Source organism: Lynx rufus, unplaced genomic scaffold (genome assembly GCF_022079265.1).
Source record: "Lynx rufus isolate CCGP_SWC_20201006 ecotype Redwood Valley unplaced genomic scaffold, mLynRuf1.p SCAF_15, whole genome shotgun sequence".
NCBI classification, from domain to species: Eukaryota; Metazoa; Chordata; class Mammalia; order Carnivora; family Felidae; genus Lynx; species Lynx rufus.
In genome coordinates this window covers 1533050-1559042 of record NW_025814829.1, presented here as the reverse complement: position 1 = coordinate 1559042, position 25993 = coordinate 1533050, and the positions used below count along the sequence as shown (strand labels likewise).

The window sequence follows — 25993 nt, the reverse complement described above, 5'->3', positions numbered from 1 at the left end:
GTGAATCAGGAGCATGATCAGAGAAAGTAGGCATTTCCTTCCGTATCACCAAGAGAGACAGCGAGATGACAGTATGTCCTCATTTCTACCCCTTGCCCTTTCCCCAGCCAGTTTCGAAGTGTGATACGGAGAAAGGCTTGGGCCCCTTCTCATTCCTTGGTGTCCTTATGTCCTGAGAGTCTAGACTATAATTTAGCCAAGTGACACAGAATCAGGTTCAGTTAACTGGTCTACCAAATATCTACTTGAGCTGTTCTGGTTTCTTTAGTACCACAGCCTTCTCGATGACCTAATACTAACTCATGTTTATATAGCTTTTTCTTACCTTATTTCACCTGATTGTTCTCATAACTCCATGAGGTGGTCCAAGTAGGTAGGATTAAAACATTCACTTCACATATGATAAGTCTGAGCCTCATGAGATATAAAGGATGTGTCAAGGTCACACAGTTAACATCAGCAGAGCTGAGCCTAGGGTATGGGTCTTCTGGCTTTGGTCCCTGGAGGTCCTTTTTTTAATTCCAGACTGCAGGGGCGCCTGGGTGGCGCAGTCGGTTAAGCGTCCGACTTCAGCCAGGTCACGATCTCGCGGTCCGTGAGTTCGAGCCCCGCGTCAGGCTCTGGGCTGATGGCTCGGAGCCTGGAGCCTGTTTCCGATTCTGTGTCTCCCTCTCTCTCTGCCCCTCCCCCGTTCATGCTCTGTCTCTCTCTGTCCCAAAAATAAATAAAAAAACGTTGAAAAAAAAAATTTTAATTCCAGACTGCAGTATGCTGTTAACAAACTTGGCACTGAAGCATCTTGTCAGTCTTGGTCAAAGAGCAAATGACCTTGAATAATGCCTATGGGCTCTTTATTGAAGATTCATGGAGGAATGTGTATCTATGTGCAGGGAAATGTGATCTTTCTTTTAAAATTCGTTTCTTCATTACCACTAATAAAGTCACAGCTTATCTGAGAAGATGAGAAGGATGCAGGGTTTTCCTTCAGTCTGTGGTCTGGCCTATTTACAAAGCCTCTGCCTGGTTTCTTTGTTGAAAAAGGTGTTTGACCACGGCCAGCTGGGTCCTCTGTGGCCTTTCCCCCAACCTGGGATTCTTGACTGGTATCTGAGGTTGTATACTTTCGTGTCCACAGGGAAAGCCTGATACTGGCTCGTCCTGCGTGTGGTTCGATTGCTTTGGTGACTTCTCCCATCTGTAAGTTTCCTTTAAACTTTCGATTCGTTTCCACGTGTGTGATTACATTAGCTTCTCACTTCTGATCTCTTTCCCCTCAGACTCTTTGTACCTATTCTGTCTCTGGTGTCTCACTATCCTATTTTGGGATTAAATTATACCACTTATGCCTGGATTTATTCCTTAAATATTTTTTTTAATTCTTCTTCTTTGCTATCTTGTAACTCTTCTGCTACTTCTTTCTAATTTTTATAATATAGCTTCCTTCTTACTCCAAATATAATTTGTTTCTATTCTTGGCAGATACACATGTAATTTTCGTAATTTCATGATGCAAGAATTTCTTCCCCATTGGTTCTTTTTTAACTTTATTTATTTTGAGAGAAAGAGAGAGCATATGAGTGAATGGGAGGGGCAGAGAGAGAGAGGGAGAGAGAGAGGGAGAGAGAGAGAATCCCAAGCGGACTCTGCACGGAGCCTGATGCAGGACTCGAACCCACGAAACTGTGAGATCATGACCTGAGCAGAAATCGGGAATCGGAGGCTTAACCGACTGAGCCAGGAGGTGCCCTGCTCCATTTGGTCTTATGAGGAACTAACACTCAGAGACATTCAGCGATGAGCTCAAGGCCACGCAGCCAGAAAGGGGCCAAGAGAGGATGCAAGGTGGCTACGGATTTGTGTCTTCCTTTTCCTTCCCTCCCTTGATTTTCTTTCTTCTCCCTTTAACTTCAGTCCAGGTCGTCTTACCCCAAAGGAGGCCCGGATTTTCTCCTTCACGTCTTCAGAGGCATGGGACGCCACACGCAGGGCACAGCCTCCGTGTCCCTTCCCCCGGCACATCTGGTTTGTGCTGTTAAGCCACACCGCTGTGGAATCCCAGCGAACCCTGCCCGCCCCCAGTCCTCTCTTATCAACCACAGACCATCACCCCTGGGGCCCTGAAGAATTCATATATATATATATTTTTTTACATTTATTTATTTTTGAGACAGAGAGAGACAGAGCACACATGGGGGAGGGTCAGAGAGAGAGGGAGACACAGAATCTGAAAGAGGCTCCAGGCTCTGAGCTGTCAGCACAGAGCCCGACGCGGGGCTTGAAATCATAGACCGCGAGATAATGACCTGGGCTGAAGTCGGCCGCTTAACCGACTGAGCCACCCAGGTGCCCCAAGAATTCATATTTTTTTTAAGCACAAGGAAGGAAGAATCTAGCAACCCGAGGTCACAGAGATCTTCTAAGACAGCTGCCATTCAAAATACCCTACTTGGTCTTTCCCCAAAGGTATACTCGTCAGACCACGTGTTCCGGTTTGGGGCTCAGAAAATAGATGTACTCCAATTAAGCTGTAATTCAGCCGACAGACCAGGTTTGTATAACCCTAGTAATGCGACAGCCGCTGTAGCAACATTGATTCCTAAGCATCAAAGTCCAAACAGCTGAATTTTCTAGATCCTGAAGGATCACCCGAACAAGTCACATAGTGTCTAAGAAATTTTCTCTTAGTAAGTGATGGTCTCGGGGCACCTGGGTAGCTCAGGCGGTTAAGTGTCCGACTTAGGCTCAGGTCACGATCCTACGGTTTGTGAGTTTGAGCCCCGCATTGGGCTCACTGCTATCAAGGCAGAGCCTGCTTCAGACCCCCTGTCCCTCCCACCCCCCCGCCCTTCCCCCATTCACGCTCTCTCTCAAAAATAACTAAAACATTTAAGAATAAAAGAACATGATAGCCTAATAGGATAAATACAAAGATCCCGACCTGATCCTTCCGAACATCATTGCTTATGAAGCCTTCGGTTGCACTTCAGGCAAAGTCAGGGGCTTCCTGGTTCTCTGCACGTGAACACTTTGTTCTGAACTTGATTGCAGCAGTCATGACAGCTGTTCAAGATACATGTATTTACTGAGTCCTATGTGCCAGTCCTCTGCTGTTAGGAATATAAACATGAATTAAACCTAGTCCCTGGTCCCCAAAGGGTTTGGGATCTAGCTGGGGGATGCACTGCATAAACAGAATTCCAAAAGAAGGTGATGAGTGGCATGCTAGGCATCACAAATGTGGGCTCTAGAAGGAATCCGAGGGGCGCCTGGGTGGCTCAGTCGGTTGAGCGTCCGACTTCGGCTCAGGTCACCATCTGGCGGTTGACGAGTGCAAGCCCCGCATCCGGCTCTGTGCCGACATCTCCGAGGCTGGAGCCTGTTTCAGATTCTGTGTCTCCCTCTCTCTCTGCACCTTCCCCGCTCATGCTCTGTCTCCCTCTCTCTCTCTCTTAAAAATAAATGTAAACATTAAAAAAAATTAACAGAAGGAATCCCAGCTCTGTGTGGTACAGCACAGTGGGAGAGAGTGATCGTGTTCTGCTACCACACTACCCTTTCATCTTCTCCCTGAAGGAGTTCATCGACCACGTGCCGCACCGTAGACAACCACACCAGTTCTCCTCACTACCAAGCGCCACCCCTCCTCCGTGCCTGCAGAACCTTGCCTCATTCTGACCCGCGTGAGCCTTCGAGACTTAGCTGGAGGATCATTCACGAATGGAGACGTTCTGACCACACTCCCTCCAAAATAAGATGCATTTCTTTTACTTAGTCCTTTCTCCCTAAAATAATAATAACATAATAATAAACATAAGTAATAACGTGAAAATAATAATTCTTTGTACCAAAAGATACACGTTTTGGCACATACTCTCTGTCCATTACCACAATAACCCCAAGAAATAAACACGAGGTACTTGTTGAGAAAGGAGGGAGTTAGTGACTTGCCCAAGGTGGCGGTGTTTCTTGTGTCCATCTAGACTATGAACTCGTGTCTTGTTCAATTACGTAACCCAAGGGTGTAGGGCAGGACAGTGCTGCTGCTAAATTGTATTCTCGAAAGATATTTGTGGAACGAATGAATGAATGAATGAATGACAAAAGTGAAGTCCACTTGATCTCCACCGCAACTCAATGAGGCAGGAAAAGCAGTCACAATTATCCCCATTTTACAGTTGAGGAAGCAGCCCAGGGACATTAAGTGATCTGCCCAGGTCCTACCAGCGGAAAGGAAGAGACACATACATGTCACGATTCCAGGTCCAAGATGCATACACTTCCACACCCCCTGCTCAAAGCGGCACCTCCTGGGATGCCCTTTCCCGAGCCTCCCACACGTCCAGTGCAGAGTGGAGTTCTGCTGAGTCATGTCAACGCTAAAAACCAAGCTGAGTTCTAGGACTTCGTGATTTGTGACCTCCTGCCCCCTAGAACACGGAGTTTTATGTTCATTAATCACAAACCTTCAGCAGTCACACACTGCTCGCAATTCTGGGTCTTCAGGAAACAGTCCTGGCTGAGAAGGATTCCCTTGGTACAGAGTAAATGGCATCAGATCAAAACACTTTTGCCCCACACCACCCCTCACCCCGTTCTGGCCACGAAGTCACAACTAAAGGAAGGTTTAGAAACTCTTGTACTACTTTCTGTGGGCTTTGAGAAGGTGATAATTGGCAACCCGCTCCTCCCAGACAACTGGCTCAAGGATTTGTATCATTGTCTACCAATTTTATGGCAAAATTTTCCCCAAGTTGCACTAGAAGTTCAAAGCCATGTCATTGGATAAGGCGAATCCTGTTATACAAAAACTCCTACAGAGAATTAAAATGTTCCTGTAATTCGGGAATAAGGTTACATCAGTCATTCCCGGAAATTGGCACCTCAGAAGGCAGATTGTGTTAGTTTTTTTGTTTTTCACTATAATGAGATAAGATATATGGCACAGAACAGAGTTGGGGATTTTGTTGTTGTTGTATTAGGGATTAGACATGGACGTAAAATGGAGGAGAACGAAATCAAGCTGATCCCACACACTTAAGCAGAAGTCCACAGGGAAAGACGGGAACCTGTGCTTCTGGTCCAGGTGGTGAGGGTGTCCCGTGGGAGCTAGGCCCTTTCGTCACAGGGTAAATACCAGCACCCGACTCAGCAAGTGGAGCGAGGCAGAGGGAGGATCCGGGGAGAAAACCGGGAAGACCGAAATAAAACAAAAGCATTTACAGTAAAACCTTGGCATGAATGTATAATTCATTCCAGAAACATGCTCATAATCTAAAGCACTTGTGCATCAAAGCGAATTTCCCCATAAGAAATAATGGAAACTCAGAGGATTTGTTCCACGACCCAAAAATAGTCACAAAAATGATTATAATACTGTAATATAATACAAAATAATAACAAAAATACAAAATATAAAGAAAAACAAACTAGTAAACCTGCACTTACCTTTGAAAATCTTCATGGCTGGTGTGAGGGAGATGAGAGAGGAGGATTATTGTGTAGGACGACTTTCACTACCGCTAATGGAGTCACTGCTATCTATTGGCTCAGCGGAATCCTTTTCTGGGTGGGGGCCATTGTATATGCTCGCACGGGTGTTGACTACAGCACAGTATTAATAAGCTCTTGTCATATTCTCTATTTAATGTAACTGGCAATAGGGCAGCAAAGGAAAGGGTCTATATCTGCAGGCAGCCCGACCTAGCAGGAAGCAAAGCATTCCTAAGCTTACTCTTGGATGGAAAAGCAAAGAACTGTCCATAGGTGCTCTGAAGTGACAAAAAATACACAAGTGCCAGTTGTGGGCACCTTCCAACGTTCTGAAAAGTCACTGATTTCTGCCAAACATCGCAGCCTGAGACGGAGCATCTGAGCATGGAGACGATCACCCACAACCCTGCAGCGAGAGAGAGAGAGAGAGAGAGACAGACCCATTGGCTCAGTTGTGATCATGTCACGTTCGGCATCATGTGCTACTTGCATTCGGCGTCATGTGCTACTTGCATTGCAAGACATCGTTCGTTTATCAAGTTATAACGTATCAGAAATGTCTGCTCCTCTTGTGGAACACTAGCAGAACAAGTTACTCGCAAGCCAAGGTTTTACTCTATTTGGGATCTCAGAATTTGGGGAGCACAGATTTGGGGAGCAACCCAAATTGTGTCCTCCTCGCGAGCAAAAGCCGGGGGTTCTTAAAGACAAAGGGGGAACGCTTGCATATGTTGTTTGCAAAGAGTTTTGATTGGTGTTGGTGGCAGAAAACCAATCTTGGCTAAACGTAATTGATCCCCAGGGCTCGCACTAAGCAAAAGTCTGCCAGTCTAGCGAGTTGCAGATGCCCGTGTAGAGTCCTTGCAATATTTGCCATTTGACACAGTTCAAAAGTTCACGGTTCCATCAGGTGAGGACATGTACCTCCTTAACGGCCTCTCGGCTCCGTTTTAATACCCCTTGACATAAGTGACTCCATTTTATTTCACCTGTTACAGGGGCTGGCATAGCAATTTCAGGCCCACCTGCTGCCTCAGCCAAAGAGGGCGGCCGGCAGATAAGCGTCCGTGTGTGAGCCACTGTGGCTGCTTCCCTGATTCCATCCTTCCACACAGGATCTCTCTCGGAGCCCCCTCTACCCAGAAACACACAGGGAAGGGAGTCCTGAGAAACGTAGCTCACCCTGACCAAGGTGAGACATGGCAAAACCACCAGATTTCACCCCTGGTCAGGTTGGCTCCCATGCACATCTCCTTGAGTCATATTTATTCTCCAGCGCCCGTGCTCATGTTGGGGTGGGGGGGGGGTTACTTTTACATTATGCAGAACCATCTGTAAGTCAGGCTCAAGTTTTTTCTTCCTTCGTCAACTGTCATTGGTAGAGCTCCAAGAGAAAAGCGACGTGGGCTAAGAGGGCGAGAAGATAATGCATTAGGAGAAGGGCCTTGAGCATTTGGGCTACTTCCTCATGTTCCTTTTTTGTGCCTTCAGGGTCTGCTTGAGCGCTAGCTCATGTATCACTTCCATTTGGCGATGAAGTGCTGCTATCCACATCTAACTTTATGGGTTGGGGGGGTCAGATAATTCCCAAGTCATGACGGGAAGCTTAGTTCACATGGTAATGTTGTGGCCAGGGCCAAGCATTCATTGTCTACTAAGGCCTTGCAGCAAACTAAAATGTTATGGGCAGATGATGGCATGACTGTATCCAAACCCAGACATCTTCTCTGCCATTCACTCCTAAGGGCCTGACAAATGCTCCAAACGGCATCTCTATCTACCGCTGACATTTCAAGTACCATCAAAGCTGCTGGGTCATATGGCCCAAGAGGAACCCAAGATAGCTAAGATAGTCACATGGTTGTAGTTGGCCTTTGTAACTACATTCTTCCACTCTCCGCTCCACATTTCCATTGCCCTCAACAAGCACTCCAGTTGGTTATGGGTCTCAGCCAGATGGGATGACTCTGAACCTTCATTCCCGGAATTCATAGCAACCTAGACTTATTACAGAACTGCCTTTTATTTTAGGCTCCATTCAAAACTGGTAGGTTTGGGGGTTACTCAGTGAAAAGATTTATGTAACATGCCCAAATAAAGTATACGTGGCCTCAAAAATCCAAAGAATCTCACTAGCGAAACACTTTTTTCATAATAGCAGAAATGTTATAATTCTAGATTAGAATTAATCTAATTCAGGTGTGGTTTGAGTGGTGTGATTAATTAATTCTAATTAATCTAATTCAGGTGTGGTTTGAGGTAGGGAGTCAGGTTCATTATTTTCCCCATGACAACTTCCAATCTTTCAAGCAACACTTGTTGAAAATTCTTTCCTTTTCCCACTGAATTCCTTTGATGACTTAGTAAAAAATCATTAACCACAGGACCATGCATTTATTTCTGGATTCTAATTTGATCAATTTGCATATGTCACTAGGCTAATAATCCATTCTACTTTGATTAATGTAGTTTAAGAATAACTCCTGAAAGGGGGTACCTGGGTCGCTCAGTTAAGCACCCAACTTCAGCTCAGGTCATGATCTCACAGTTTGTGAGTTCGAGCCCGTATCGGGCTCTGTGCTGACAGTTCAGAGCCTGGAGCCTGCTTCGGATTCTGTGGCTCCCTCTCTCTCTGCCCCTCCCAGGCTCATGCTCTGTCTCTCTCTGTCTCAAAAATAAACATTAAAAAAATAATAATTTCTGAAAGCAGATAAAATAAGTCCTCTTACTTGTACTTATTGTTTGAATTTTGTTTGGTTACTCTAGGGTTTTTGAATATCCATATAAATTTTAGGAAAAATATGTAAATTTATATTTTATAAAAACTGTTGAGAATTTAATTGAGATTGTTTTGGATCCATAGATCCAACTGGAGAAAAATGACATCTTAAGAATAGTGATGCTTCCAATTGGTGAAAAAGGTACATTTCACTGATATTGATTTGCTTTACTTTTTCTCAGAAATATTTTGTAATTTTTAGTGTCAAGAATTAGTAGGCTTTTAGTTAAGTTTATTCCTTATATTTTTTATAATTTTAATTTCTGTAGTTTGATTTCTAGTACTTAGAAAGACAATTTTTATATTCATCTTGTATCCTGTGACTTTGCATAGTTTTGTTTTTTTTTAATAGACTCCTTCTGTGCACACAATGACATTGTCACAAATAAAGATAGTTTACCTTTTTCCTTTTTGAGGCTTACAAATTTCTTCTCTTTCCTTGATTTATTCCGCTGGGTAGAACCCACAGAAAAGTCTTGAATAGAAATAGAAAGACCAGTCTTCCTTCCCTTGTTCTCACTTTTTTTTTTTAATGTTTATTTATTTTTGAGAGAGAGATAGAGCACGAACAGGGGAAGGTTAGAGTGAGATGGAGACAGAATCCGAAGCAGGGTTCATGCTCTGAGCCATTAGCACAGAGCCCAATGCGGGGCTTGAACTCCCAGACCCTGAGATCATGACCTGAGCCAAAGTCGGAGACTTAACTGAGCCACCCAAGTGCCCCACCCCCCCTTGTTCCCACTCTTAATGTGGATATTAACTGTAGGATTTTCAAAGATGCACTTTACCAGATGAATAATTTCCCTTCTATTCCTCATTTATAGTTTTTGCTATGAAGTTTTTCCCTTCTGTCAATTTTTTTTTATATTAATTGTGATGGTCAGGTTTTTTTTTGTTTTTTTTTTTTTTGCTTTATTCTGTTAACATGAATTACATTAAGTCAGACATCCTCAACCAATCTTGTATTTCTGGTAAAAGTTCACCTAGTTCAGATGTATTATCTATTTAATATGTTACTATTTTTGAATTGCTAATACTTTAAGGATTTTGTAGCTATTTTCATCCGCATGTTCTGTAATTTTCTTTCTTCACAATACTCTTGTCTGGTTTTGGTATTAGGGTTATTTTAGTCTCATAAATAAGTTGGAAGGTTTATTGTCCTCTATTTTCTAAAAAAAAAAAATTTGTGAGATTAGTGTTATTTTTTCCCCAAATGATTGATAGAACTCAATAGTGAACCCATCTGTGGCTGAAGTCTTTTTTGACAGATATAAGGTTATTTTTTCTTCCTTTTGCCTTTCCTTTTTTTTTCTTTCCTTCCTTGTTTATTTTTACTGTTGTTGTCTTGTTGTTTTGATGGCTGATCTCCTTTTTTACTCTTAGAACATATACTTTTTTTTAAGTTTATTTATTTCTTTTGAGGGGGGACAGGGACAGAGAGAGAGAGACAGAGAGAGGAGCCCAAGCAGTCTCCATGCTGTCAGCATAGAGCCCGACGTGGAGCTCGATCTCACCACCTGTGAGATCATGACCTGAGCTGAAACCAAGGGTGAGGCCCTTAATTGACTGAGCCACCCAGGTGCCCCAAGAACATCTCCCTTTGGGCTGGACTCAGACTCAGAGGACAGCCTCCGCCTCTTGGCAATCTGTTCCTAGCAGGGCTAGGCAGGGCCCCTTCATTCTCTTGGTCAAAGTTAAGCATATTCTGCAGCCTCTTCCTGATTTTTCTTAGCATTCTCTTTCTTCAGAGCAATACACCCATGTTTGTGTTGCAGGGCACGGGGAGTAGTAAGACACTGAATCCAGGACGCTTCAGCCCTAGATTTCTTACCCTCCTTGTTAAGGGGCTGTCTCACAACATACTGGTGGCAGCATCTTCTTTAGAGAGACTGAAAGGTTTGTGGATTCCGCCAGCTCTTTAGGGTCCCAGATGACGAGATAAGTAATACCATTGACTCCAGGAATATCCTTCCCCTGCTTTTTTCACAATGACCAAGTTGAGAACCCTCAGATTGGCATCCACGGTGCCACTTGACCCAGATGTGTGTTTCCTTTCTCCGGTCCTCCTTGCCCGGGAACAGGAAGGCCCCTTACTCAGTAGCGGGTGGACACGGCCATGGGTGGAGACACCCTGCTTCGTGGGGAAACCTTGCTTGTCATTCCCGCCAGTAATTCGGACCACGGAACCCTTCCATTCTTCGCCCAGAGCATTAGCAGCAACTTCTGTGGCCACACGCTTCTCAGAAAAGGTAAGGAGTTTGCAAACATCATCCACATCAATGAGTTTCTGGCAGCCAGTGGCTGGGAAACAGAGATTCAGTTTCATCCCAAAGAGCCCACCGCCTTCGAGGACCTGCAAAAACGAGCGCTTTTTACCTTTGCTATTTTTTTCTTCGATCAGTTTTATTGAGGTTTGATGTCAAAGGACTTTGCCCACCTCATCGCAACTCTTGATTTTATTGACATAAAGTTATTTTCCGTATCTATTTGGTGTTATGGATATATAATGTTTTCTCTTTCGTTTCCGATATTGATCGTGTGTGTGTTTCCCTCCTCTTCTTCTCGATTTGCAGAGTGAGATGTGTATCATCTTTAAAAAATCTTTCCAAAGACCTAGCTTTGGGTTTACTTGATTTTCTCTAGCGTTAGTCTGTTTTCTATTCACTGCTTTACTGACATCAAACTTTTATATGTTTAAAGCAAAGTATTTTTTAATTCCCCCTACGTCTTCTTCTTTGATCCAAGTCTCCTTTGGAGGTTTATTGATTAATGTCCAAAAGTTTAGAGATTTCCTAAATATCTTTTTTGTTCCTGATTTCTGAATTAATTCCTTTGTGGTTAGAGAACACACCTTATGCTTATCAATTATTTGAAATTCAATAAAAATTTTGTTCTAGCCCAGCAGATGACCTATCTAGTGAACTCGAAAAGAACGGCTTTAGGGTTCTCTGTCCCACCGGTGTTAAGTAGGTTCGTTCGGTCGCTTGATAATGTTGTTCATGCTTTCTATAATTTTACAGATTTGTCTACTTATTCTAATTACGGAGTGATAAATGGTAAAACCTCAAACGATATTTGTCTACTTTTTGTTCTGTTATCTTTTGCTTCGTATATTTTAACCTTCGTTAGTAGGTGTCCATACGTTTAGGATTGTTACGTCTTCTAGAAAAGCTGATGAAATGCCCCTCTTGATTTCCATAGTAAAACTTTTTGTCTTGAAATATACTTTATATCATATCTACTCCAGCTTCCTTGTAATTAGGGTGGATATTTCTTTTCCCTCTTTTCACTGCCCTCACATTGATCACGTCTGGTGCTCTCCATTCCTCGATTTAGATGAGTTGTCTGAAGAATTTAGGTCTGCATTTCTCTTAGTGGATATTTGCTAGTAATAAGTCTGTCAGCTCCTGTTTCAAAATGCCTTTATTTTGCCCTTACTTTTGATGGATATTTTCTCTGGAAAAAGTATGTGAAATTGAAATGTTTTATGCCTTGTCTTTTGGTTTGAATTACCTCTTGTAAGATGCCAGTAGTCAATCTTATCTTTGTTCTGCTGTATATAAACTGCCTGTTTTTTCTTTAGATCATTAATATATAGCTATTTTCCCATGATGTTTACTTATCATTGTGAATGCTACATTTTTGGCAGTCTGAATTATGCTGTCTTCTTTTTAAGCGTGTTGAGATTTTACTGGCAGGCAGCTAATTTGCTGGCAGATTTTCTTTTGCTGAGGCTTGTTTATTTGTTTATTTTTGTTAAATGTTTGTTTTTGAGAGAGAGGGACAGAGGCAGAGAGAGAGGGAGACACAGGATCTGAAGCAGGCTCTGCGCTGACAGCAGAGAGCCCTTGTGGGGCTCGAACTCACGAACCGTGAGATCATGACCTGAGCCGAAGTTGGGTGCTTAACATTCCTAAGTCATGGCCCTTCTGGGGTCTCAGCTGTATATGTCACCTGTTCTGCTAGGAGTTTTTAGGTGTTCAGAACTCCGGTAAGCCTAGCACTGTGTGAGCTTTACAATAACTGTATGGATCACAGCTCCCTGCTGGCTCTTCTCGGTCAGTCCTATGCAGTGTCTTCTTGGATTCGCTCAACCGCAAGTCTGACGAGCCATCTAGACTCCTTTGCAGATTCCTGGAGCTCCTTCTTTGTGCAAGTACCTCTCGAGTCCCTGACCTGCAAACTCCAGCCTCTGTAGACAGCTGAAGCTCTATTTTCTCTCTCTCCCACATAGCAAAATCACGATTCTGTTTTGATTCTGTTTTTCTCAACTGCCGTTCAGAAAATGCCCTGAAGCAGAAAGCTAGGGTAAATGTGGAGCTCGGTTTGTGTATTTCCGTTCTCTCCAGGATCACAGAGTCACTGTCTGTATCCAGTGTCTGAAAATAGTTGCTTCCTACATTCTGTCCGGTTTTACATTTGCTTATGACAGAAAAGTAGGTCTGACACCTGCCATTCCAGAATAGTGTAAACCAGAAGGCCCCTGTTGTGTTTTGTTTTTATTTTCAAATCCTGGTTGATTTTTTTCTTTTTTCTTTTTCTTTTTTTTTTTTAATTTTTTTTTTAACATTTATTTATTTTTGAGACAGAGAGAGACAGAGCATGAACAGGGGAGGGGCAGAGAGAGAGGGAGACACAGAATCTGAAACAGGCTCCAGGCTCTGAGCTGTCAGCACAGAGCCCGACGCGGGGCGCGAACTCATGGACCGTGAGATCATGACCTGAGCCGAAGTCGGACCCTTAACCGACTGAGCCACCCAGGCGCTCCCTGGTTGATTTTTTTCTTAAGTGTGCATATAATAAAGCCCAAGCTGTGTCGTATTATTTTGTGGGCTTTGGCAAAGGTCCCCCACCATACAGAGCAGTTGCACTACCCAGAAAATTCTCTGACGAAGGCCCTTCGTCGTCAGATCTTTCCCCTTCCCCCAGACCATGGCAACCACTGGTCTTCCAATGCTATCATTTTTTCTTTTCCTGAACATCAAATTCATGAAATCATCAAAATGGTAGCCTTTTGGATCTTGCTTCTTTCACTTGGCAAAATGCGTTGAAGATTTATTTATGTTGTTGCATGAATCAATAGTTTATTCCTTTTTACTACTGAGTCCTATTTCACGGCATGGATGTGCCACAGTTGATTTATCTTTTCACCGTTTAAAAGTCATCTTGGTTGTTTCCAACTTTTGGCGACTGTGAATAAAACTGCTATACACATTCATGTACAGGTTTTTGTGTGGCTATGAGTTTTCGATTCATTTTTTTAATACCCAGTAATGGAATTGTGGGGTCATATATAAGTGTATATTTAACTTTGTACAAAACAGTTTCCCAGAATGGCTGTTCCACTTTGCAATAAATATGAGTTCCTGTTCCCCGCATCGTTACCAGAATTTGGTATTTCTGGTATTTGTTTGTTTTCAATTTAAGCCATCCTAACAGGTATATAGTGGTAATTCGATGTTTTAATTTGCGGTTTCTGTGTCTTTTCATATGCTTATCTCTCCTGAAGACAACATTAAAGTTCTTCTGAGTGTTGCTTTTCTTAATTTTGTCTGATGTGTTTTATGAAAAATATAAGATGAAGGGACAGTCAAAACGAAACCCTTTTTTCAAAACAAAACCACCAAAACTTAAAACAACTATCTTCCTTTGACCTACATCCTCCTCGGGATAAGTTTCTGTTCTCCACACACTCATTTCCATCCTCCCTCAAACCTGCTCCCATCCGGCTTTCACCCCAGCGGCTCCACTGAAATCTTTCTTGTCAGTATCACCCCTTAACTCCCGCGTCACACACCTAGTGGTAAATTCTTGGATATTGTCATCTTCAAAGTCAACAGCATTTGACACCGTTGGCCACTCTGCTGACTCGGCTTTAAGTTCATATTACTTTCTTTGTTTCCAACTGTCTTCTCCTTGATCCGTCTGACTTTCCAGTTAAGGAGTGGCCTAGGGCTCAGTTCTTGGATTCTTTCTGTTACCTCTGGGATTGAATCTATCCATGCGGCTTTAAATACTATCCAGATAGGGACAGCTCCCCCCGGTTTTATCTCCAACCTTGAACTCCTCAGGACACATTCATCCAAGTGAGTTCTAGTTATCTCCACTTAGGTAATGTAATAAGTCCTGAAACTTTAAAATACTTTTAAATTTTAGTTATCTACAGACATAACCATTTTATTTTGTTAAACATGAACCTATCAAGCTAGATTTATATGGCTCCAAAGTGAAAAAATTTTCTCCCCCTTCTATCCTTCAACACCTCAGTCCCCCTCTCTTGGGGGATTTGTAAGAAACAGTCATTTTTATTTATTTATTTATTTTTTAAAATGTTGGTTTCTTTTTTTTTTTTTTTTAATTTTTTTTTTCAACGTTTATTTATTTTTGGGACAGAGACAGACAGAGCATGAACGGGGGAGGGGCAGAGAGAGAGGGAGACACAGAATCGGAAACAGGCTCCAGGCTCTGAGCCATCAGCCCAGAGCCTGACGCAGGGCTCGAACTCACGGACCGCGAGATCGTGACCTGGCTGAAGTCGGACGCTTAACCGACTGCGCCACCCAGGCGCCCCTGTTGGTTTCTTTTTGAGAAAGAGAGAGAGATAGAGAGACAGAACATGAGCAGGGGAGGGGCAGAGAGAGAGCGAGAGAGAGAGAGACAGAAACCGAAGCAGGCTCCAGGCTCTGAGCTGTCAGCACAGAGCCAGACATGGGGCTCAAACCTATAAACTGTGAGATCATGACCTGAGCTGAAGTCAGACGCCCAACTGACGGAGCCATCCAGGTGCCCCTGGTGCTGTTGTTTTTAAAATATATTCCCAGGAGCACCTGGGTGACTCAGTCAGTTAAGCATTGGACTTCGGCTCAGGTCATCGTCTCCAGATTCGTGAGTTCCAGCACAGAGTCTGCTTGGGATCCTCTCTCTCCGTCCCTCTCCCCACCAGCAAAATAAATAAATAACTTTAAACTTCCAGAGCGAGATTATACATCTAAAAGCAAATACATACATTTCCCCTTCCCATTTACATAAATGTTACCTTGCTATTTTGCACACTTTTTTTGTGCTTACCTGTATATCATCTTGAACAGTACATTATGTTAACATAGATCTGTATCTCTCTCTTGCTTTCTTAATTACCAAAACTTTACACTATATTTAAGGAATTCTAAGATGCATATTTATCTACTTTAATTTATGTGATGATGGACCATGACGTATAATCACTGTTGGCCAAGTGGCAGTCATGATGTAATTTTCTTTTTCTGCGCAAATATAAATCTGATCATAGCTATTTCTAGTGTAGTCACTTACACTGTTATGAGCATTATTATTAATACATGTTTACGGTTGCCACTGAAATGTTTTTTTAATATACACTATTCGTCATTGAAAGGAAAATTCATTGTGTATCCATAACATCCCGAAAACAGAGCAGTTGGGCATAAAGTTGGTATTGATGAAGAAGTATTCTTTATTGGAGGAATGGCAATAATTTCATATTTTTTAAAAAACAACACCAAATGCTTAATAGGACCTAATAAATTAAGATAGCCACTAGTATATGATGCTATTTTTCATCTATTTATTGAGATGCGTGCAAAAATTTTCTTATCACCAACAAAGTAATTTACCTGGTGGGAGGAGAAAAGGGTCTAATTTCAGAATAGATGAAAGAAATGTAAAAGTAATGTGTGACTGGTCTGACTAATTAATGTATTATGTAGATGCTCATTCGGATATTGTCTCATAGCTTAGAGTTTTTGTGCCTTTTCTTCTCAATGACACATAAATGATGGTGCACCTTCCAACTTGGTCACCTTAGATCTGATGAAATAAGGTAACGAGTACTATTGCCTGGGAGAGCAGGTTCCCATTCTTTGTTGTTTCCTTAGGACTGTATTGACTATTGTTGGATTTTAATTCTTTCCCACACATCTTGGATACAGTCTATCAAGTTTCCCTAAACAAAAACCAAAAATAAAACAAAATCATTGCTTGATTGGAATTTCATTGAACCAATTACTTCACTGAGATCACATTGTACCACTTTAATATTGTAGTTTCTTGCCCCTTCTTTGCTTTGAAGATCTTTCTTAATGCATTTCAACAGACTGTTGTAATTTTCTACATAAAGTCCATGCATGTCTGGATTATGGATTGAATTGCACACCCCAATACCTGTGAGTATAACCTTATTGGTAACAGAAGCTCTGCAGATAAAATTAAGATACGTAAAACTCAATTTAGGTAGGCTCTAATCTAATACAGCTAGTGTCCTTACAAGAAGGAGGAGGGGGAGGGGGAGGAGACAGCCCTGTAAAGCTGCAGAGATGAGAGTTAAGTGGTAACCAAACCAGGAACGACTACAGCCACCAGAAGATTGGAAGGGTACACAACACGGCATTGTGAAGCGTATGTGCTCTGCTATACTGTAGACCTCTTGGCTGCATTTATCTTTTATAACTGAAACTTGGGACCCCTTGACTAATACTCGCCATTTCCTCCTCTCTCCAGCCCACGGCAGCCACATTCTACTGCCTGATTCTATTTTAGATCCCTCAAGCAAGTAGCATCGTGTGGTGTTTGTGTTTCGATGTCTGGTTTGTTTCACTTAGCACAATGCCCTGAAGCTCCATCCATGTTGTTGCTAATGGCAGGATGTCCTTTCTAAAGACCAAATATTCCATTGTATGTATATAGCACATCTTCTTTGTCCATGTATCTGCCAGTGGACATTTAGGTTGCTTCGATGTGTTGGCTATTATGGATAATGTTTCAATGAACATGAGAGTGAAGATACTCTTTTCTGAGATACTGATTTCACTTCCTTCAGATAGAGACCCGTTAACTATATCTTATAATTATATGTAGTCCTCGTAAAAATAATGTATGGCAATTTGTTGGGATTCACTTTGTATCCTAGCACATAGTAAATTTTTGCAGATTTTCCAAGATGGCTTAAAAAGATGTATATTCCTCCACTTTTGGCTTTAGTGTTCTAAGCTTATAAGAGTTCACAAGTTCATCTCATGCTTTTTAAATCACCAAATCTTTACTTGTTATTTGTATGACCAATTAACTACTTGTAGAAGGGGCATTTATTTATTTTTTTAAAAATTTTTAATGTTATTTTTGGGAGCAAGAGAGAGAGACAGACAGACAGACTGCAAGTGGGGGGAGGGGCAGACAAAGAAGGAGACACAGAATCTGAAACAGGCTCCAGGCCCCAAGCTGTCAGCACAGAGCCCGACGCAGGGCTCGAACCTACGAACTGTGAGCTCATGACCTGAACCAGAGTCGGATGCTTAACTGACTGAGCCACCCAGGTGCCCTGGAGAAGGGCCATTTGTATGTGACAGAGTAACTTATACCATATTAACCTTCTTTCCAAAACAACTATGAAACATAGGAGAAATATATACGAAATCATCACAGAGCACCCAGAAACAGTCAGAAACCGAAAGACAAAATTCTAGAGTGAGGGACAATGTATTGAGGTGGGGCCCACCTTCATGCATTGCTTCCTACCTCCTCCCCCTGAGAAGCTGCTGGTTCCGAACATGGCACATAAGTTGTTAGAAGACAGTGGTCGCCTAGCGCTTTCAACAGTGTCACTGGGCTGAGGGGTAAAAATTAGAGGCAGTCAGGACATGAAGGGACAAAAAAAAACTTCAGAAAGATGAGCCTAAAATTCAGAATGCCATGTCTCCTGTGTCAGTGGTGGATTCCTGCACTACATGTGCATGAAATGGAGCCCAAGAAGCCAAGCTCCATGTATCTGCCAACGCCATGATTGTGGCGGCGTTGAGAATTTAAAATACAGTGTGTCACATTTTAGAAAGGCTCTCTCACCTAAAATAATGGTCCGGTGATTTCTTCTTCTACCTTTGCAGTTTCATTCTTTACCATTAATACTCTGATTCATTTGGATTTTACCCTGGCATAAGGTTCAAGATAGACTTTACTTTTTGCCGTATGGTTATCCATTTGTTCCCAAACCAATGATTTAAGAATCGGCTTTCTTCTACTGATTGGAGATGCTGCTTTTCCATAGACGAAACTGATGCTTTAAAATAAATAAAACCAAAACCGGAGTCCGACATATTTTCTCAAACTCACCTCCCCTCGCATGTTCCCATTTTAGTGAATGTCATTACTTACTCATTGGCTGACACCAAAACCCCTGACTCACCTTTTGTCCTTGTTTGTCTACATCTTGTATTCATTTCTTCTACAATCCCACTGGGTCACCTACAAAAATACAGTAAAACCTTGGTTTACACACATAATGCGTGCCAGAAACGTGCTTCCAATCTAAAGCACTTGTATATCAAAGTGAATTTCTCCATAATAATGGAAACTCAGATGATTCGTTCCACAACCAAACAATATTCACATAAAACTATTACAATACTGTAATGTAATACAAAATAATAAAGAAAATACAAAATATAAAGAAAAATAAACAAATTAACCTGCAGTTACCTTTGAAAACCTTCATGGCTGGTGGGAGGGAGACAAGAGAGAGGAGGGTTACTGTGCAGGACGACTTTCACTGTCACTAACGGATGTTGACTACACTACAGTATTAATAAACTCTTGTCATAGACTGTATTGAATGTAATTGGCAATAAGGCAGCAGAGGAAAGGGTCTATATCTACAGGCTGACCTGGAATGAAGCAAAGCATTCCTAAGCTTACTCTTGGATGGAAAAGCAAAGGACTGTCCATAGGTGCTTTGAAGTGACAAAAATTACATTAGTGCCAGTTGGCACCTTCCAACGTTCTGAAAAATCACTGATTTCTGCCAAACACCACAGCCTGAGACGAAGCATCTGAGCATGGGAGGTGATCACCCACAATCCCACAGCGAGAGAGAAAGAGAGAGAGAGAGAGAAGAACCATTGGCTCGGTTGTGATCGTGTGATGTTCATCTTCAGGCACTATGCGTATTGCAAGACATCGCTCGTTTATCAAGTTAAAATTTATGAGAAATGTTTGCTTCTCTTGTGGAACACTCGCAGAACAAGGTTTCACTGTATACACGGAATCTGGCCACCTTTCTGACCATCACCTCTATCACTACCCCATTGAGTCCAGGCCATCGCAGGCCATCTTCCTTCACTATTATAGGAAATTATGTTACCAGTCAAGATATTTCGTCTTTCTGAGCCTCGGTTTCAGCTTCTGAAAAGTGTAGAAAATACTAGTAGCCTCATTAACACCGCAGTAATTAAACAATATCATTTTTGCCAGAGCACTTAGCACTTCTGTAGGAACCTAGTAAATGCTTCAAATCATTCCAGCTTATCTTATGATTCAAGAATTTTGATGAACTTAATCACCAGCCAGTTCTTTCTTTCTCAGCCTCAGGGTAGCAGTTTCCTCTGAAGTGGGATCGTTTTCAAGGCAACGTGAGAAATGGCGAAACCCATGGCTTCTCACCGAGTGATGCTTCTCTGCCAAGTTCTCCTCTGTCTTTCTGACCCCTGGCTCAAATCACGGGTCAGTTCTCCATGAAAATCTCATAATTTATTAATTACTTTAGTGGGAATAATAAGTATTCTGAAGGGAAAAATTTTATCCTCTCCCTTTAACGACCTGTAGAGGATGAGGCTATGGAAAATGGTCGGCCGACATTCATACGAGGCAGTAAGTGGAAACAAGCCAGAAGGGCGACCGCAAATTGGACCGTTAGTTTTGTAGAAGCACCTTGTTGATTTCTTTAAGCTGGGTAATTATGCTGGATTGGCATTATAAATGCCATTGCATGTAATATTTTAATATTTAGTCATTCTTTCCTAAAAAAAAAAAAACTATAATCCGCCATATTATGGAACCTCCACATTGTTGGCTTTCATTTTTTTTTGAGAACTCCCCTCCTCTTTTGAGCCATTTCCATTTTCAAAAATGTGAGCCCTTTGGCCATGCCTACCTTTTCCTTCCTTCTTATACAGTCTATTCTCTTTAAATACAGCTATGAGCAGAGCTCCCCTCTTGCCAGATCACACCCTGTGTAGTATTTAGGAATAAACAAAATGTGTTGCTAAAAATAATATAGGTGTGGATATGAAGGCTGTATTATTACAAAATTAGCACATAAAATCAGGGGAAAATTTAAATGCAAAGCAACGCTCCACAAACCCCTAAGTTCACAGTCCTCGTATAGAACTATACTGTATGTTAGGCAAATAAAGTAACCTCTCTGAGCCTGTTTCCTTAAAAATAAAAAGGTATAATAATTCCTACCTGATCTAATAACCTTCTGCGAGGAAGCCTATATAAATGTGAGCTAGATTTTATGAGCAATGTTCTGGCTCTCTTTGGACTCTTGGTTCGGCTTAGTCAGAGTAAAGAACAGAGCAGACAAACACAACAAAACTTGGAAAAAAGAAGTCACACTTCAGTGGAAATTGTTTCCATTACATTTGCCGGAATATCAAATGATGAGATAAACCAGGCCTCAATTTCTCAATAGGCAAATCAGTTCCCTCAAATCAATGTTTTATTTGAATAAGGATAAGTAAAAAAAAAAAACTCCTCTTATCATTAAGAAAACACGCAGATGTGCTGTTCATTTCCATTGTAGGGAATTTAGCCGAAGGTCGGCCAGAGTGAATTAAGAATGTTAATATTTTCCAAAGCAAATACTCCCCCCCCTTTTTTTTTAGAGAGAGAGAGAGAGCACAAGGGAAGAAGAGGGGCAGAAGGAGAGATAGAGAATCCTAAGCAGACTCTATGCTAAGCAGGGAGTCCAATGCCAAGTTCTATTCCACCATCCTGGGATCATGACCTGAGCAGAAATCAAGAGTTGGACACTCAACCACCCAGGCACCCCACTTCTCTTCAAAAATGTTGATTCCTACTGGGAATTTTCTAAGTCTCCAGTGAGAATCCTTGCTTCTTATCATCACCAAAAAGCCCACTTGTGTTTAGAGTTTTCTAGGGATTTCATGTTTTTCTTAAAGGTTTCATATATTCTGCCTCTTTCAAAAAAGGCATGCAACCAAGGATGTAAATAACTTCCCCTCCCTCTCTCTCTTCCTTCCTTCCTCCCTCCCTTCCTTTGTTCCTCCCTTCCTTCCCTTCTTCCTTCCTCCCTTCCTTCCTCCCTCCCTTCTTTCTTTCTTTCCTTCCTTCCTTCCTTCCTCCCTTCCTTCCCTTCTTCCTTCCTTCTTCCTTCCTTCCCTTCTTCCTTCCTCCCTTCCTCCCTTCCTTCTATCAACAAACATTTGTGCCAAGTGCTGGACTAAACAATGAGGAAGTACACAAAAATGAGACGTGAACGTGTCACGAGGGGCTCACAGCCTAGGGCGAGAGACAAGAGAAACCATTAAGGATTTCAATAAGGCACGAAGGAAATGCTATTAGACCAGAAAGAAAAATGAACCAGCTCCTCCCTGGGGAATCCAAAAGAGGCTTCTCCGAGAAGGTGGCACTGAAGCTAGACCTTAATTATTTAAAAAATAAAATAAGATACACTTTGCTAGGTGAAAAGGGGGATGGCCGACCCAGACAGAAGGAGGAGCAGGGGCAAAGAACGGCTTCACAGGGAGGTCCGACAGGAGAGGGAACACAAGGGGACAACTGGGTCTGCTCTCATTCTGAGCCGCAGTGCAGACAAGTCTGCTGACTTGAAAGAGAAGGCGGATAAGCCACTTTTCTCCCATGCTGCAAACACTTGTCAAAGCTGTTCTCTTGTGAAGTGTCGGCCCACTTGCTGTGAGGCTAGAGGGGACATTAACTTCTTCTTTTAGTTTTCTGCCAGGTTATTTCTTCTACTTTTATTTCTCTTGATGTGACCTCTTATGCACTGAGAAGATTGGTCCGTTCTAAAGACAATGCACTGGGGGCACCTGGGTGGCTAGGTTGGTTAAGCGTCCGACTCTTGGTTTCAGCTCAGGTCATGATCTCACGGTTCGTGGGTTCGAGCCCCGCACCCGGCTCTGTGCTAACAGCTCAGAGCCTGGAGCCTGCTTCGGATTCTGTGTCTCCCTCCCTCTCTGCCCCTCCCCTGCTCATGCCCTGTCTCTCTCAGTCTCTCAAAAATAAATAAATGTCACAAAATTTTTAATAAAAAAATAAAGACAATGGATTGAGAGTCTGTGCAGATGAGTACCTTTTGTGTGTGTGTGTGTGTGTGTGTAGTTTTCTGGAGTGGAGAAAAATACAAATGAAAGAGAAACCCACAACCCATCAGCATACCTTGAAGCCTTGTGAGTTTGGAGGTATGTCATAGGGATGAAACTAACTTTGTGGAAGGAGCAAAAGGGGACTCATGTGCTTGGCTAGGGGGTGTACGTATTACATCTGATTTTCAATCCTAGTGAAATACGAAGGCTTCTCAGTGGGCTGGGAAACACAATTTGGTTGCCCACCACCACCCATCCCCTCCTGCTTTGCCCTCCTGACACCCCAGATTTCTGGCTGGTCTTCAAATGCACAAAGGCCACTTTTCCTCTGCCCAGAACGCTCTCACTCCAGGGAGTCATGTGTCTCTCTCCCTCACGCACTTCAGGGCTCAGCACAAAGAAGCTTTCTGCAATCACACTACGTAAAACAAGACCGCCCGCGCCTCCCCAATCATATTCTAACCCTTTCCCTGATGTGTTTTTCTTCTCTAAGTGCTTACTCCCACTTGTCATATCACCTATGTTTATTCGCTAGAATTTTTTATTGTCTGTCTCCTCTCACTGGAGTTGAATGAAGCATCTTGAGAGCAGGCACAAGTCTATTTTGTGTCTGGATATAAGGTGCCTAGAAGATTGACATTCAGTAAATGGTCAACAAATATATCTTAAATACACAAAAAATAGTTTATACTAGCATTATCAGCAACATTTTACAGATGAGTAAATTGGCTTTCAGACAGGTGAAATCGTTCGTCTGCTGTTCCATGACTCACAGGGCATCTGTATTTCAATGCACAATGTCTCCCAGAGTTGTGATTTTTCCATTACGCCAAACTTTATTCCCTAAAGGAATGCTTTCCATGAGACATATCTTCAGGTGTAACTAACATATTAATGTGCCCTCTATTCACCAGCGTTCTGAACTGTAGAGACCAAAGCCACTCTAGCTGGTTTAAGCAAAAATGGATTTATTAATGGTTACCAAGAGTGCACAGCGCACAGACTCATTGGCAGAGCTGAAGAAACAGACTTGAACTGAGCTTCCAGAAATGACTACCAACACCGGACCAAAGAACCGGCCTGCCAAGGAGGTCCTCTTACCTCTCCTACTCTAGAGGAACTGTAGAATCAGGGAATTCGTTGTCATGCCTTCTGGCTTCAGGGCAAGACCACCTCTGCCATAAACAGGAAGACGCTGACTCAGGAAAGTCACCGCTAAGTTCTAGATCCAGAACCACCATTGGCCACCATTATGCCAGCAGAATGACCACCCTCTATCCTGGTTCTCTCTCTGTGTAACTCCACTCTGTACCAAGACTCCTACAAGGCCATCTGATTAGTGGAGCTCGAGTCACATTCAGAAATTTTGCTGCAAAGGGAACTGAGAAGTGTAATTCTTTAGCTTTTCAAACTAGAAGGACTAGAAGGTAGGTTGCTAGGGGATCAGAACTGTTGTTGACAGAGCTAATCTACTTTCCTGTGCTGGACACTTGTTTTTGTTTTTGTTTTTTAACATTTACTTATTATTGAGAGACAGACAGACACAGAGCGTGAGAAGGGGAGGGGTCGAGAGAGGGGGAGACACAGAATCTGAAGCAGGCTCCAGGCTCTGAGCTGTCAGCACAGAGCCCGACGCGGGGCTTAAACTCACAATCTGTGAGATCATGACCTGAGCTGAAGTCAGTCGCCCAACCAACTGAGCCACCCGGGTGCCCCCCTGTGCTGGACACTTGTTAGATCATGGTCTTGTTCAGTCTGCACAGCAACTCCATAACACGGGTACCATCACACCCGCCAAATTCATGAGGACATGAAGGCTCAGAAAAGGTCACTAGTCACTAATGAGTCACCTAGAGTCACCAAAGAGGCCATCTAATGAGAGGCTCTTGCACCTTTACCAGAGTCCCCTTCTCAGTTGTCCAAAGCAGCACCCGTTGTTCTGCTCAGGGCTGAACATGTTAGGTTTAAGTAGAGTTCCACGATGCCTTTCTCCAAATGTAAAACCAGAGAAGGTACAAAAATGCAAATCTATGAAAACTACCCCATAAATGTCTTGCTGGCTTCTAATAGTGTTTTAAAGGATGGGAGATGTAGCTTGGGGCTTTCCCCATGAAAACACAGCACCTTGGTGCCCTTCCAAGGTGGTGATCGATTTCTCAACTCCGCAGATACCAAATTTTGATTTTTATAAATTTCTCTTGAGGTGACTAGGCTCTAATTAATATTTTACTTGGGACATGTCTGTTAACCTTGGACCAAACTAATAAGAGAGGGGCTTAAAAGCAGATGAAAAAGGAATGGAGTGTTCTACAATATTTATGAAGCATCCCTGTGTGGCATGCACTGGTAGATATTTACTTATGAATTTGTATCACTCCCCTTAAAAGTCTGGCAAAACATCATTGAAAAAATGGGGGTGCTAGAAAGCTTAACAACATGGTGCCACCTCAGTTTGATGTGCCTACAATATCATTAATTAAGCCTAGAAAAGGCCACATCTAAAAAGAAGTCTTGGCAGCATGGAGTTGACTGGAGCCAAGTACATAGAAAACCCATAAAGTTTCAAGAGTTGTGTTGACAAGAGTGCTCTCCCCACGGACTAAAAAGTGGTTCATAGCGTTTAACACCTAAAACATTCTCCATGTTCCCAACTATCTACAGGCAGAAGGCAGGCAGAGAAAGCGGCTCAGGACAGGAGGGCAGGTTCACTGATGCCTTCTGCAGAAACAGCCAAAGAATGGAATAGGAAAGGAGAACTTCCCAGAGCTTGGACTCAGGAACTACAGAAAACAGGGAACTAGCATCTAATAAAGGGACTTTTCTGCCCTCAGCAAGAGAAACTTGGCAACATTTGCTCTGCATATTTTCATAGTTTCTCCAGGACCAGTGACTATTAAGGGTGTCTCATTGCTTCTTTTTCCAAATAGGAGTATTCATTGCAATTGTTATGTCCGTATCCTATTGCATATTGAGTGGGGGGGGGGAGGGAGATAAATCGTCTTGTAAATTTTGGACATACGAAAGAAGATAAACTTCATCTGAACATGAAGTACATCAAGGGATTCAGAACTTTGAGCTTGAGGCGGGGATTGAATAAGATTTTTGAGGGTCTTTGAACGCAGTGAGCATATTTTGTGTGGAAGGGGTATTAAAATGTGGATGCAAGGTGGACTGTAATAATTTAGATTACTTTATAGCAAATATTCAGTCCTTCTTCCCTTCTGCCACAGGCAAAGTATACTTCCCAGAATGGCTTCCCAGCACGGCTTTGGCTCTGTGACTTTTTAGCCGAGGTGATGTTAGTGGATGAGACGTTAGGAAAGACGTGAAATATGTTTGCACAATCGGTCTTGCCACCTTGTACTTCTGCCATCCCCATGAGAAGAACAAGATGTGGATTGCCTACTGTCCAAGAAAGATAGGAGGTAGGTGTGTGGAAAAGACCTAAACACAAGCCTAACTGTGCACGGTTTAGGTCAGAGGGCCCTCAGTCATTCCACAAGTATCCAGAAAAGAAAAAGTAATTCTTGTCTTAAGTAATTCAGTTTCGAGTTTTGGAGTGGTTTGTTATGCAGCAAAAGCTAACTGATAC

The 25993-nt window shown here is 42.5% G+C and overlaps 1 pseudogene; it reads right to left on the bottom strand.

The window, feature by feature from the left end:
• Nucleotides 1–9963: 9963 nt before the first annotated feature.
• LOC124510451 (40S ribosomal protein S6-like) lies at nt 9964–10595 on the bottom strand (annotated as a pseudogene).
• Nucleotides 10596–25993: the final 15398 nt, after the last annotated feature.